The sequence below is a fragment of the Hyla sarda genome, unplaced genomic scaffold, assembly GCF_029499605.1.
Source record: "Hyla sarda isolate aHylSar1 unplaced genomic scaffold, aHylSar1.hap1 scaffold_172, whole genome shotgun sequence".
In the NCBI taxonomy this organism is placed as follows: Eukaryota; Metazoa; Chordata; class Amphibia; order Anura; family Hylidae; genus Hyla; species Hyla sarda.
The window spans coordinates 254911-270338 of NW_026608360.1; the positions used below are offsets into that span (position 1 = coordinate 254911).

Consider the following 15428-nt stretch of genomic DNA (forward strand, 5'->3'; position numbering starts at 1 on the left):
GCGGTGATGGTTCTGCTCAGGCAGAGCAGTGCTGATGCTCCTCATAAAGCTGTCGCTGCTGTGAAGGTTCTAGGTGACATCACAAATCCCTATGGTTACATACACAACAAAGCTGGGTTGTTGTTGTTTACACTCTGCAAGGCCTGTGGAAGTGAGTGACATCATAGCACTGTAGTTCTGAGGGTTCTAGATGGATGCAACAATCTCCTGTTGCTTCTATGAAGGCCATAATAGACGACATCACCAAACAGCTCCATAGTCACATACACAGCAAAGGAGAGATGTTGTTTACACCTAGTGATGTCAGTGGTATTGAGTGACATCACAGCACAGTGCTAAGGCTCCTGGGCCTGGACACAGCAGCGGCTGCAATATCTCAATGGAGAATACGTTTATATATATGTGTGTGTGTGCGCGTATATATATATATATATATATATATATATATATATATATATATATATATTTCTCCGCCGAAATCACTTTTAAACCCATTTCCACCTTTTTTTCCCTTCTCTTCCTCTTACTTTTTTTTCACGTTTTTTTACGTTTTTCTCCTTTTCGCCTCTTTTCTGGGCGTATTATTCTTCTTTTTCTTCTTTTTTTTCGTCTAATGCATACCCCATCAGTGCAGCAATGCTTATTCAATACCGCCAGCAGATGGAGACACTGGGGGATAATTTTCTAAGGATTTATACTGATTTTTCCTGTCTGAATTTGTCGCACAGAAAGTTGCAGGCCAAATATGTGTGACATTTCTGCGACTTTAGCTTCTAGAGCATTTTTACAACATTATACATAGGTGCTGAATACATAAAAAGCGACTGTTCAGCGACAGACAAGTCGCATCGGCTGAAAGTAGGCCAGAATGTCAGTCCATGTTGGAGCAGGTTTAGATACAGTCTAAAGTATAGATCTCAAAGTCTGTGCACAGAATTTAGCAAGGGCCTCGCACCTTCTGATGCATCAGGTAGGTGCACAATAGCATAGCCTAACCCTCTGTACTTTGGTCTATATTGATGCGGGACATAGACAGCCAGCTGATGACCAATCCATTAGTGCAATGGATGGCTGGAAGCATTTGTCTTTGCCTTTGCAATACCACAGAAGCAATGCATGGTCAATGTACAGCAATGACACACCTGTGTGAACAGCCAGGAGACCCCCCCCCCCCCCATGTTATGTTACATAGTTACATAGTTAGTACGGTCGAAAAAAGACATATGTCCATCAAGTTCAACCAGGGAATTAAGGGGTAGGGGTGTGGCGCGATATTGGGGAAGGGATGAGATTTTATATTTCTTCATAAGCATTAATCTTATTTTGTCAATTAGGAACATTCAGCACCCACCCGCTATCAAGGCAGCTGCCTATCATGTCATGCCCTACCTGCACAGGTGTGCTGGCTACTCAAATGATCCAATTAAGGAGGCCATTTAGTCAGCAGCAGCAGAAGTCCTGTGCCTGGACGCTCCAACAGCGGCCAGACACAAGCAGAAGCAGAAGCAGCAGAAGCAGCAGCAGCACCACCTTTTGTTTTTTGGCTGCAGCAGCAGCAAGGCCCACAGGGCTGGCTAGCTGGCTAGCCAGCAAGCAGGTAGCAATGAAAGTAGGAATCTTTCTTTTTAACCCTGTAAGGGGGTGGTGCACTGTACCCGAAGATACTGCCATATCGGGTCAATGCATAGGGCGACGGAAGCAAGCTTCGAAATCGGCCCCCGTTCTCAAAAATCCATTTAATATATGGTCCCCAGATAGGGGACGTATCAGATATTAAACTGATAAGAACAGATACTACACTTGATCTTAGCCAAAAGGCCGAGAAGCGATAACCGTGAAAGGGGCGGGCCCAACAAGGTGCCCTTCATGGGCACTATCACTGCTTGCTGTCAGGGAGGCTGCCAGACAATTTTCCATGCACACTCTGGGCTGGGGGGCAGTCAACCACCAGTACACACAGCAGAACCTAAACCCATACCATTATTGCTAAGCAGCAAGACAGGGGCCCATTGCACTCCCACGGGGCCTTTTTAAATGCAATCCATAACCCGGATTTGCCAGGAACCCTTCTTACTCCTCCTACTTGCATGTGACACTGGGCTTAGGATCTGCATAGGAAACACACACACAAGCACACACCTACCTTTGTTGCCTGCAGATGCCTCCTTGGCTGTCCCCAAACGGTATCAAACCAACACCCACGGGAAGCTGTAAGCATAGAGGACATGCCTGCACCCCATTGGACTTACCTGTGTGGGTTAAACCCGGGTTATTTGACAACCTATGGCGGTGATGGTTCTGCTCAGGCAGAGCAGTGCTGATGCTCCTCATAAAGCTGTCGCTGCTGTGAAGGTTCTAGGTGACATCACAAATCCCTATGGTTACATACACAACAAAGCTGGGTTGTTGTTGTTTACACTCTGCAAGGCCTGTGGAAGTGAGTGACATCATAGCACTGTAGTTCTGAGGGTTCTAGATGGATGCAACAATCTCCTGTTGCTTCTATGAAGGCCATAATAGACGACATCACCAAACAGCTCCATAGTCACATACACAGCAAAGGAGAGATGTTGTTTACACCTAGTGATGTCAGTGGTATTGAGTGACATCACAGCACAGTGCTAAGGCTCCTGGGCCTGGACACAGCAGCGGCTGCAATATCTCAACGGAGAATACGTTTATATATATGTGTGTGTGTGCGCGTATATATATATATATATATATATATATATATATATATATATATATATTTCTCCGCCGAAATCACTTTTAAACCCATTTCCACCTTTTTTTCCCTTCTCTTCCTCTTACTTTTTTTTCACGTTTTTTTACGTTTTTCTCCTTTTCGCCTCTTTTCTGGGCGTATTATTCTTCTTTTTCTTCTTTTTTTTCGTCTAATGCATACCCCATCAGTGCAGCAATGCTTATTCAATACCGCCAGCAGATGGAGACACTGGGGGATAATTTTCTAAGGATTTATACTGATTTTTCCTGTCTGAATTTGTCGCACAGAAAGTTGCAGGCCAAATATGTGTGACATTTCTGCGACTTTAGCTTCTAGAGCATTTTTACAACATTATACATAGGTGCTGAATACATAAAAAGCGACTGTTCAGCGACAGACAAGTCGCATCGGCTGAAAGTAGGCCAGAATGTCAGTCCATGTTGGAGCAGGTTTAGATACAGTCTAAAGTATAGATCTCAAAGTCTGTGCACAGAATTTAGCAAGGGCCTCGCACCTTCTGATGCATCAGGTAGGTGCACAATAGCATAGCCTAACCCTCTGTACTTTGGTCTATATTGATGCGGGACATAGACAGCCAGCTGATGACCAATCCATTAGTGCAATGGATGGCTGGAAGCATTTGTCTTTGCCTTTGCAATACCACAGAAGCAATGCATGGTCAATGTACAGCAATGACACACCTGTGTGAACAGCCAGGAGACCCCCCCCCCCCCCATGTTATGTTACATAGTTACATAGTTAGTACGGTCGAAAAAAGACATATGTCCATCAAGTTCAACCAGGGAATTAAGGGGTAGGGGTGTGGCGCGATATTGGGGAAGGGATGAGATTTTATATTTCTTCATAAGCATTAATCTTATTTTGTCAATTAGGAACATTCAGCACCCACCCGCTATCAAGGCAGCTGCCTATCATGTCATGCCCTACCTGCACAGGTGTGCTGGCTACTCAAATGATCCAATTAAGGAGGCCATTTAGTCAGCAGCAGCAGAAGTCCTGTGCCTGGACGCTCCAACAGCGGCCAGACACAAGCAGAAGCAGAAGCAGCAGCAGCAGCACCACCTTTTGTTTTTTGGCTGCAGCAGCAGCAAGGCCCACAGGGCTGGCTAGCTGGCTAGCCAGCAAGCAGGTAGCAATGAAAGTAGGAATCTTTCTTTTTAACCCTGTAAGGGGGTGGTGCACTGTACCCGAAGATACTGCCATATCGGGTCAATGCATAGGGCGACGGAAGCAAGCTTCGAAATCGGCCCCCGTTCTCAAAAATCCATTTAATATATGGTCCCCAGATAGGGGACGTATCAGATATTAAACTGATAAGAACAGATACTACACTTGATCTTAGCCAAAAGGCCGAGAAGCGATAACCGTGAAAGGGGCGGGCCCAACAAGGTGCCCTTCATGGGCACTATCACTGCTTGCTGTCAGGGAGGCTGCCAGACAATTTTCCATGCACACTCTGGGCTGGGGGGCAGTCAACCACCAGTACACACAGCAGAACCTAAACCCATACCATTATTGCTAAGCAGCAAGACAGGGGCCCATTGCACTCCCACGGGGCCTTTTTAAATGCAATCCATAACCCGGATTTGCCAGGAACCCTTCTTACTCCTCCTACTTGCATGTGACACTGGGCTTAGGATCTGCATAGGAAACACACACACAAGCACACACCTACCTTTGTTGCCTGCAGATGCCTCCTTGGCTGTCCCCAAACGGTATCAAACCAACACCCACGGGAAGCTGTAAGCATAGAGGACATGCCTGCACCCCATTGGACTTACCTGTGTGGGTTAAACCCGGGTTATTTGACAACCTATGGCGGTGATGGTTCTGCTCAGGCAGAGCAGTGCTGATGCTCCTCATAAAGCTGTCGCTGCTGTGAAGGTTCTAGGTGACATCACAAATCCCTATGGTTACATACACAACAAAGCTGGGTTGTTGTTGTTTACACTCTGCAAGGCCTGTGGAAGTGAGTGACATCATAGCACTGTAGTTCTGAGGGTTCTAGATGGATGCAACAATCTCCTGTTGCTTCTATGAAGGCCATAATAGACGACATCACCAAACAGCTCCATAGTCACATACACAGCAAAGGAGAGATGTTGTTTACACCTAGTGATGTCAGTGGTATTGAGTGACATCACAGCACAGTGCTAAGGCTCCTGGGCCTGGACACAGCAGCGGCTGCAATATCTCAACGGAGAATACGTTTATATATATGTGTGTGTGTGCGCGTATATATATATATATATATATATATATATATATATATATTTCTCCGCCGAAATCACTTTTAAACCCATTTCCACCTTTTTTTCCCTTCTCTTCCTCTTACTTTTTTTTCACGTTTTTTTACGTTTTTCTCCTTTTCGCCTCTTTTCTGGGCGTATTATTCTTCTTTTTCTTCTTTTTTTTCGTCTAATGCATACCCCATCAGTGCAGCAATGCTTATTCAATACCGCCAGCAGATGGAGACACTGGGGGATAATTTTCTAAGGATTTATACTGATTTTTCCTGTCTGAATTTGTCGCACAGAAAGTTGCAGGCCAAATATGTGTGACATTTCTGCGACTTTAGCTTCTAGAGCATTTTTACAACATTATACATAGGTGCTGAATACATAAAAAGCGACTGTTCAGCGACAGACAAGTCGCATCGGCTGAAAGTAGGCCAGAATGTCAGTCCATGTTGGAGCAGGTTTAGATACAGTCTAAAGTATAGATCTCAAAGTCTGTGCACAGAATTTAGCAAGGGCCTCGCACCTTCTGATGCATCAGGTAGGTGCACAATAGCATAGCCTAACCCTCTGTACTTTGGTCTATATTGATGCGGGACATAGACAGCCAGCTGATGACCAATCCATTAGTGCAATGGATGGCTGGAAGCATTTGTCTTTGCCTTTGCAATACCACAGAAGCAATGCATGGTCAATGTACAGCAATGACACACCTGTGTGAACAGCCAGGAGACCCCCCCCCCCCCATGTTATGTTACATAGTTACATAGTTAGTACGGTCGAAAAAAGACATATGTCCATCAAGTTCAACCAGGGAATTAAGGGGTAGGGGTGTGGCGCGATATTGGGGAAGGGATGAGATTTTATATTTCTTCATAAGCATTAATCTTATTTTGTCAATTAGGAACATTCAGCACCCACCCGCTATCAAGGCAGCTGCCTATCATGTCATGCCCTACCTGCACAGGTGTGCTGGCTACTCAAATGATCCAATTAAGGAGGCCATTTAGTCAGCAGCAGCAGAAGTCCTGTGCCTGGACGCTCCAACAGCGGCCAGACACAAGCAGAAGCAGCAGAAGCAGCAGCAGCACCACCTTTTGTTTTTTGGCTGCAGCAGCAGCAAGGCCCACAGGGCTGGCTAGCTGGCTAGCCAGCAAGCAGGTAGCAATGAAAGTAGGAATCTTTCTTTTTAACCCTGTAAGGGGGTGGTGCACTGTACCCGAAGATACTGCCATATCGGGTCAATGCATAGGGCGACGGAAGCAAGCTTCGAAATCGGCCCCCGTTCTCAAAAATCCATTTAATATATGGTCCCCAGATAGGGGACGTATCAGATATTAAACTGATAAGAACAGATACTACACTTGATCTTAGCCAAAAGGCCGAGAAGCGATAACCGTGAAAGGGGCGGGCCCAACAAGGTGCCCTTCATGGGCACTATCACTGCTTGCTGTCAGGGAGGCTGCTAGACAATTTTCCATGCACACTCTGGGCTGGGGGGCAGTCAACCACCAGTACACACAGCAGAACCTAAACCCATACCATTATTGCTAAGCAGCAAGACAGGGGCCCATTGCACTCCCACGGGGCCTTTTTAAATGCAATCCATAACCCGGATTTGCCAGGAACCCTTCTTACTCCTCCTACTTGCATGTGACACTGGGCTTAGGATCTGCATAGGAAACACACACACAAGCACACACCTACCTTTGTTGCCTGCAGATGCCTCCTTGGCTGTCCCCAAACGGTATCAAACCAACACCCACGGGAAGCTGTAAGCATAGAGGACATGCCTGCACCCCATTGGACTTACCTGTGTGGGTTAAACCCGGGTTATTTGACAACCTATGGCGGTGATGGTTCTGCTCAGGCAGAGCAGTGCTGATGCTCCTCATAAAGCTGTCGCTGCTGTGAAGGTTCTAGGTGACATCACAAATCCCTATGGTTACATACACAACAAAGCTGGGTTGTTGTTGTTTACACTCTGCAAGGCCTGTGGAAGTGAGTGACATCATAGCACTGTAGTTGTGAGGGTTCTAGATGGATGCAACAATCTCCTGTTGCTTCTATGAAGGCCATAATAGACGACATCACCAAACAGCTCCATAGTCACATACACAGCAAAGGAGAGATGTTGTTTACACCTAGTGATGTCAGTGGTATTGAGTGACATCACAGCACAGTGCTAAGGCTCCTGGGCCTGGACAAAGCAGCGGCTGCAATATCTCAACGGAGAATACGTTTATATATATGTGTGTGTGTGTGCGCATATATATATATATATATATATATATATATATATATATATATTTCTCCGCCGAAATCACTTTTAAACCCATTTCCACCTTTTTTTTCCCTTCTCTTCCTCTTACTTTTTTTTCACGTTTTTTTACGTTTTTCTCCTTTTCGCCTCTTTTCTGGGCGTATTATTCTTCTTTTTCTTCTTTTTTTTCGTCTAATGCATACCCCATCAGTGCAGCAATGCTTATTCAATACCGCCAGCAGATGGAGACACTGGGGGATAATTTTCTAAGGATTTATACTGATTTTTCCTGTCTGAATTTGTCGCACAGAAAGTTGCAGGCCAAATATGTGTGACATTTCTGCGACTTTAGCTTCTAGAGCATTTTTACAACATTATACATAGGTGCTGAATACATAAAAAGCGACTGTTCAGCGACAGACAAGTCGCATCGGCTGAAAGTAGGCCAGAATGTCAGTCCATGTTGGAGCAGGTTTAGATACAGTCTAAAGTATAGATCTCAAAGTCTGTGCACAGAATTTAGCAAGGGCCTCGCACCTTCTGATGCATCAGGTAGGTGCACAATAGCATAGCCTAACCCTCTGTACTTTGGTCTATATTGATGCGGGACATAGACAGCCAGCTGATGACCAATCCATTAGTGCAATGGATGGCTGGAAGCATTTGTCTTTGCCTTTGCAATACCACAGAAGCAATGCATGGTCAATGTACAGCAATGACACACCTGTGTGAACAGCCAGGAGACCCCCCCCCCCCCCACCATGTTATGTTACATAGTTACATAGTTAGTACGGTCGAAAAAAGACATATGTCCATCAAGTTCAACCAGGGAATTAAGGGGTAGGGGTGTGGCGCGATATTGGGGAAGGGATGAGATTTTATATTTCTTCATAAGCATTAATCTTATTTTGTCAATTAGGAACATTCAGCACCCACCCGCTATCAAGGCAGCTGCCTATCATGTCATGCCCTACCTGCACAGGTGTGCTGGCTACTCAAATGATCCAATTAAGGAGGCCATTTAGTCAGCAGCAGCAGAAGTCCTGTGCCTGGACGCTCCAACAGCGGCCAGACACAAGCAGAAGCAGAAGCAGCAGAAGCAGCAGCAGCACCACCTTTTGTTTTTTGGCTGCAGCAGCAGCAAGGCCCACAGGGCTGGCTAGCTGGCTAGCCAGCAAGCAGGTAGCAATGAAAGTAGGAATCTTTCTTTTTAACCCTGTAAGGGGGTGGTGCACTGTACCCGAAGATACTGCCATATCGGGTCAATGCATAGGGCGACGGAAGCAAGCTTCGAAATCGGCCCCCGTTCTCAAAAATCCATTTAATATATGGTCCCCAGATAGGGGACGTATCAGATATTAAACTGATAAGAACAGATACTACACTTGATCTTAGCCAAAAGGCCGAGAAGCGATAACCGTGAAAGGGGCGGGCCCAACAAGGTGCCCTTCATGGGCACTATCACTGCTTGCTGTCAGGGAGGCTGCCAGACAATTTTCCATGCACACTCTGGGCTGGGGGGCAGTCAACCACCAGTACACACAGCAGAACCTAAACCCATACCATTATTGCTAAGCAGCAAGACAGGGGCCCATTGCACTCCCACGGGGCCTTTTTAAATGCAATCCATAACCCGGATTTGCCAGGAACCCTTCTTACTCCTCCTACTTGCATGTGACACTGGGCTTAGGATCTGCATAGGAAACACACACACAAGCACACACCTACCTTTGTTGCCTGCAGATGCCTCCTTGGCTGTCCCCAAACGGTATCAAACCAACACCCACGGGAAGCTGTAAGCATAGAGGACATGCCTGCACCCCATTGGACTTACCTGTGTGGGTTAAACCCGGGTTATTTGACAACCTATGGCGGTGATGGTTCTGCTCAGGCAGAGCAGTGCTGATGCTCCTCATAAAGCTGTCGCTGCTGTGAAGGTTCTAGGTGACATCACAAATCCCTATGGTTACATACACAACAAAGCTGGGTTGTTGTTGTTTACACTCTGCAAGGCCTGTGGAAGTGAGTGACATCATAGCACTGTAGTTCTGAGGGTTCTAGATGGATGCAACAATCTCCTGTTGCTTCTATGAAGGCCATAATAGACGACATCACCAAACAGCTCCATAGTCACATACACAGCAAAGGAGAGATGTTGTTTACACCTAGTGATGTCAGTGGTATTGAGTGACATCACAGCACAGTGCTAAGGCTCCTGGGCCTGGACACAGCAGCGGCTGCAATATCTCAATGGAGAATACGTTTATATATATGTGTGTGTGTGCGCGTATATATATATATATATATATATATATATATATATATATATATATATTTCTCCGCCGAAATCACTTTTAAACCCATTTCCACCTTTTTTTCCCTTCTCTTCCTCTTACTTTTTTTTCACGTTTTTTTACGTTTTTCTCCTTTTCGCCTCTTTTCTGGGCGTATTATTCTTCTTTTTCTTCTTTTTTTTCGTCTAATGCATACCCCATCAGTGCAGCAATGCTTATTCAATACCGCCAGCAGATGGAGACACTGGGGGATAATTTTCTAAGGATTTATACTGATTTTTCCTGTCTGAATTTGTCGCACAGAAAGTTGCAGGCCAAATATGTGTGACATTTCTGCGACTTTAGCTTCTAGAGCATTTTTACAACATTATACATAGGTGCTGAATACATAAAAAGCGACTGTTCAGCGACAGACAAGTCGCATCGGCTGAAAGTAGGCCAGAATGTCAGTCCATGTTGGAGCAGGTTTAGATACAGTCTAAAGTATAGATCTCAAAGTCTGTGCACAGAATTTAGCAAGGGCCTCGCACCTTCTGATGCATCAGGTAGGTGCACAATAGCATAGCCTAACCCTCTGTACTTTGGTCTATATTGATGCGGGACATAGACAGCCAGCTGATGACCAATCCATTAGTGCAATGGATGGCTGGAAGCATTTGTCTTTGCCTTTGCAATACCACAGAAGCAATGCATGGTCAATGTACAGCAATGACACACCTGTGTGAACAGCCAGGAGACCCCCCCCCCCCCATGTTATGTTACATAGTTACATAGTTAGTACGGTCGAAAAAAGACATATGTCCATCAAGTTCAACCAGGGAATTAAGGGGTAGGGGTGTGGCGCGATATTGGGGAAGGGATGAGATTTTATATTTCTTCATAAGCATTAATCTTATTTTGTCAATTAGGAACATTCAGCACCCACCCGCTATCAAGGCAGCTGCCTATCATGTCATGCCCTACCTGCACAGGTGTGCTGGCTACTCAAATGATCCAATTAAGGAGGCCATTTAGTCAGCAGCAGCAGAAGTCCTGTGCCTGGACGCTCCAACAGCGGCCAGACACAAGCAGAAGCAGCAGCAGCACCACCTTTTGTTTTTTGGCTGCAGCAGCAGCAAGGCCCACAGGGCTGGCTAGCTGGCTAGCCAGCAAGCAGGTAGCAATGGAAGTAGGAATCTTTCTTTTTAACCCTGTAAGGGGGTGGTGCACTGTACCCGAAGATACTGCCATATCGGGTCAATGCATAGGGCGACGGAAGCAAGCTTCGAAATCGGCCCCCGTTCTCAAAAATCCATTTAATATATGGTCCCCAGATAGGGGACGTATCAGATATTAAACTGATAAGAACAGATACTACACTTGATCTTAGCCAAAAGGCCGAGAAGCGATAACCGTGAAAGGGGCGGGCCCAACAAGGTGCCCTTCATGGGCACTATCACTGCTTGCTGTCAGGGAGGCTGCCAGACAATTTTCCATGCACACTCTGGGCTGGGGGGCAGTCAACCACCAGTACACACAGCAGAACCTAAACCCATACCATTATTGCTAAGCAGCAAGACAGGGGCCCATTGCACTCCCACGGGGCCTTTTTAAATGCAATCCATAACCCGGATTTGCCAGGAACCCTTCTTACTCCTCCTACTTGCATGTGACACTGGGCTTAGGATCTGCATAGGAAACACACACACAAGCACACACCTACCTTTGTTGCCTGCAGATGCCTCCTTGGCTGTCCCCAAACGGTATCAAACCAACACCCACGGGAAGCTGTAAGCATAGAGGACATGCCTGCACCCCATTGGACTTACCTGTGTGGGTTAAACCCGGGTTATTTGACAACCTATGGCGGTGATGGTTCTGCTCAGGCAGAGCAGTGCTGATGCTCCTCATAAAGCTGTCGCTGCTGTGAAGGTTCTAGGTGACATCACAAATCCCTATGGTTACATACACAACAAAGCTGGGTTGTTGTTGTTTACACTCTGCAAGGCCTGTGGAAGTGAGTGACATCATAGCACTGTAGTTCTGAGGGTTCTAGATGGATGCAACAATTGGGGATTTTCCTAGTATTATGACGGAAAATATGGATTTTATAAAAGACAGGAGGCGAGCATTATATGCATTGTTCTTCTTTACTGCAGACATATAGCAGCCCATAAACAGTTAAATTCCACAAGAAAAAACTTTACACACAATGTGAAACGTACAGGTGTGACCACCTAACTTGCTAGATAAATGTAACCAATGAGAATACAGGATCCCATATATAAGGTTCAGGTAAAGCATATTCTTCCTCTTCTTTGTGCGGATAGATAAGTTCAACATAAAGTCCAATAAGTAAGGTCCAACTGAAAAATTTTCTGTAACTTCGAAAAACTGTAGAATGACTGAATAGGGTTGTATACAATTTGGACTCCTTCAATGATGTAATTGGAGGAAAACTTGAGAGAGGAAAGAGGTCATCATCCAAAAGAATATAAATTGAAGAACGTAGGTCGACATCCCTGGTTGATTAATAAGCTGAAATATATCAAAATATAATAGTTAGAAGGGTGGTAGAGGGAGGGATAATGCTCGCCTCCTGTCTTTTATAAAATCCATATTTTCCGTCATAATACTAGGAAAATCCCCAATTTTATAACAAGACAGGAGGCTCGCATTATATGCATGTTTAAAGTTATCGAATTATATTCAACAAACAAAAAATAATAATCAATTATAGTAATGACATAGATATATGGGAATCAGGTCTATAATAAAAGGTTTTAAAAGTTGAATCTGAAGACCAATTAGCTGCCTTCAGAAGGTCTGATAAAGAGCCACCTGTTTGAATTATTTTAGTGGATACTGCTCCTCTAACAGAATGAGCCCCAAATACCGAAGTATCGATACCAGCCATACACATGACGTTTCTGACCCATCTAGCTAGAGTTGCAGAAGAAACAGGTAAATGAGGTTTACAGAAGGAAATGAGTAATTGAGAACAAGCAGAATGTCGAAGTGTTAAAGTTCTAGTCTCATATGCTTGAAGACATTTGACTACACAAAGTTTGTCGTTATGAGGAAAGGATGGATAAAACACCTGACGAATATTAGTTTTTGTCCTTTTATATATAAAGAAGATAACTCCTTGAGGGGAGAATTGTCTTTGAGATACATCAAGAATTCTGACATCAGAAATCCTTTTAATGGATATTAGACAGAGTAACGTAGTTAATTTAAAAGACAGAAGTTTTAACGAAAGAGTATCATTATCTTGCCACGAATTAAATAATTCTAAAATTAAATTGACATCCCAAGTAGATTGATATTTGGGAGTGGGTGGACGTTTAAAACGCATGCCTTTTAGAAGTTTACATACAATCGGATGTTTCCCAATGGGGAGAGTATTTACTGGAGAGTGATAGAAAGATATGGCTGATCGGTACAGGTTCAACGTACGATACGCTTTTCCTGAATCAAAAGAAGCCGATAGATAATTCAAGATACAGGGAATAGGTGCCGATATGGGATCCAGATCCCGTTGTAGGCACCAATCAGACCAAAGTCTCCAGGCTGATCTATAAGCGATCCTGGTGCCTGGAGCCCATGCTTCTGATAAAATGTCTCTAGTTGATTGAGAAAGTACGTACTCCGAGGGGATTGGCCTGAAATTAACCAAGCTACAAGTTGAAGTTGTTGCGACACAATCAGTGGATGTGGATTCCCTAGGGGGTCTAACAACAAATTGTTGAGATTGGGTAAGATCCTTGGATAATCTATTAACATCCCCAATATTTGGGGGAACCAAGGTTGTGATGGCCACCACGGAGTTATTAGTACTACCGAAGCTTTCTGAATTGAGATCTGGAAAAGTAACCTGGGGATCAGAATGAAGGGGGGAAACGCATATAGTCTCTGATTTGGCCAAATTTGTATGAGAGCATCTGTCCCTAATGATTCGGGATCCGGGCGCCAACTGAAGAATCTTTGAATCTGACGATTCAGTCTGGAAGCGAACAGGTCCAAGTATAGAGGACCCCACAAAAGATGAAGTTGGTGAAATATAGAAGGATCTAATCTCCAATCGCTGTAATCCTTGAGATAGCGGGAATTCCAATCGGCTATTATATTGGAAAGGCCCGGGATGTACTCTGCTTTGAGAATGATCTCCCTGTCCAAACAAAAATGCCATAGGTCTTTGGCAATGCTCGCCAACATAGGGGAATTCGTTCCTCCTAAACGATTGATATATTGGACCGCTGAAATATTGTCCATGCGTAAAAGTATACAACAATGGGTTCTGTCCCCCACAAAACTCTTGAGGGCAAAGAATCCGGCCATCAATTCCAGACAATTGATGTGGATTTGAGATTCCTGGATGGACCATTTGCCACCCGTGGATAGGTGGCCACAACGAGCTCCCCATCCAGTTAGGCTTGCGTCTGATTCCAGAATTAGATCTGGCAGGGGGTTGAAAATGGTCTTCCCATTCCATTCCTGGATATGGTGCAGCCACCAAATTAACTCTTCCTTCGCTTCTGAAGATAGTTGGATCTCGTCTGAGTATCCCAAGCCTTCTCTCAAGTGCTGAATTTTTAGACGTTGAAGAGCTCGATAGTGTAACGGGGCCGGAAAGATGGCCTGAATTGATGCAGATAAGAGACCCACAATTCGAGCTATGGCTCGAAGAGAAATTAGGTTTTTGTTGAGTAATGATCGAATTTCCCTGCGAATCGTCTTCAATTTCTTCAATGGAAGGCTCAATAGAGCCGTCTGAGAATTGATCAAGAAACCCAGAAATTCCATTTCCTGAGAAGGAACAAGAATGGATTTGTCTTGGTTTATTAAGAATCCGAGATTTGATAACAGATCCAGAGTCCAATTCATATGGAGAATGGCTAATTGGTATGAACTTGCCATAATGAGAATGTCGTCCAAATAAATTATGAGACGAACACCTCTGGATCGTAATAGTGCTATTATTGGTTTCATCAATTTGGTGAAACACCAAGGGGCCGATGAAAGGCCGAAGGGAAGACAAGTGAACTGCCATTTGTTCCCTTTCCAAACAAATTGAAGAAACGGTTGGGAAATAGGATGAATTGGTACCGTGAGGTAAGCATCTTTTAGATCGACTTTTATCATCCAATCGTTTTCCCATAACATGTCTCTTAGAAGATGGATGCCCTCCATCTTGAAATGGCGATATATTACTAAATTGTTTAATGTTTTTAAATGTATTACTGGGCGATAGCCAGCATCCTTCTTTTTCACTAGAAAAAGATTGCTTACATAACCTGGAAAATTTAGGGGTACCTGAATAATGGCTTGTTTGGTCAGAAGGTCTTTTATTTCCAATTCTATAAGATTTTGATCCTCCACAGAAAAATGAATGGGAGGAGGAGGAAGAGTTTGAGATGGAATAGTAATGAATTCTATCAGATAACCCTTTGTTGTATTGATAATCCATTGGTCGGAAGATATCCTTTCCCAAAAATGGGAAAAATGTAGGAGTCTTCCGCCCACTGGGGGAAGGAAAGAAGTTGTTAATTGTGCACTTACCTGTTGGTCTGGAACGGGTGTTGAATCTTTGTCCCCTTGGTCTCCATGTTCGACCTCGATAAGGGAAAAAGGGTTGGGGTTGAGGTTGTGGTTGGGGAGGGGGGATGGAATAGGCAGCTCTGTCTGTGTAAGCGGGGCCTCTATATTGTGCTCTGAATTGAGTGTGACGGCCGGGAAAACGACCCCTGTTTCTCCCGGCCCTTCCAAAAACCCTAGTGGGAAAGACTTTTTTCAATGACACCTGGGCTTTGTCCAGTGTGGAAAATAAGCCCACGTACTTAGAAATTTCTTTGATAAAATTGTCACCGAAAAGGTGATTATCCACATCCGTGGATGTAGGAGTGGGA

At 44.6% G+C, this 15428-nt stretch overlaps 5 non-coding genes across 5 annotated transcripts; all 5 read right to left on the bottom strand.

Moving 5' to 3' along the window:
• Nucleotides 1-1639: 1639 nt before the first annotated feature.
• LOC130312495 (U2 spliceosomal RNA) lies at nt 1640-1830 on the bottom strand. Its single transcript, XR_008860609.1, has one exon. It is a non-coding gene; the product is annotated as a U2 spliceosomal RNA (small nuclear RNA).
• A 2087-nt stretch (nt 1831-3917) lies between these two features.
• LOC130312496 (U2 spliceosomal RNA) lies at nt 3918-4108 on the bottom strand. Its single transcript, XR_008860610.1, has one exon. It is a non-coding gene; the product is annotated as a U2 spliceosomal RNA (small nuclear RNA).
• Nucleotides 4109-6186: 2078 nt separating this feature from the next.
• LOC130312497 (U2 spliceosomal RNA) lies at nt 6187-6377 on the bottom strand. Its single transcript, XR_008860611.1, has one exon. It is a non-coding gene; the product is annotated as a U2 spliceosomal RNA (small nuclear RNA).
• A 2093-nt stretch (nt 6378-8470) lies between these two features.
• LOC130312498 (U2 spliceosomal RNA) lies at nt 8471-8661 on the bottom strand. Its single transcript, XR_008860612.1, has one exon. It is a non-coding gene; the product is annotated as a U2 spliceosomal RNA (small nuclear RNA).
• A 2077-nt stretch (nt 8662-10738) lies between these two features.
• Nucleotides 10739-10929, bottom strand: LOC130312499 (U2 spliceosomal RNA). The gene has a single exon (XR_008860613.1). It is a non-coding gene; the product is annotated as a U2 spliceosomal RNA (small nuclear RNA).
• Between the last annotated feature and the right edge of the window lie 4499 nt (nt 10930-15428).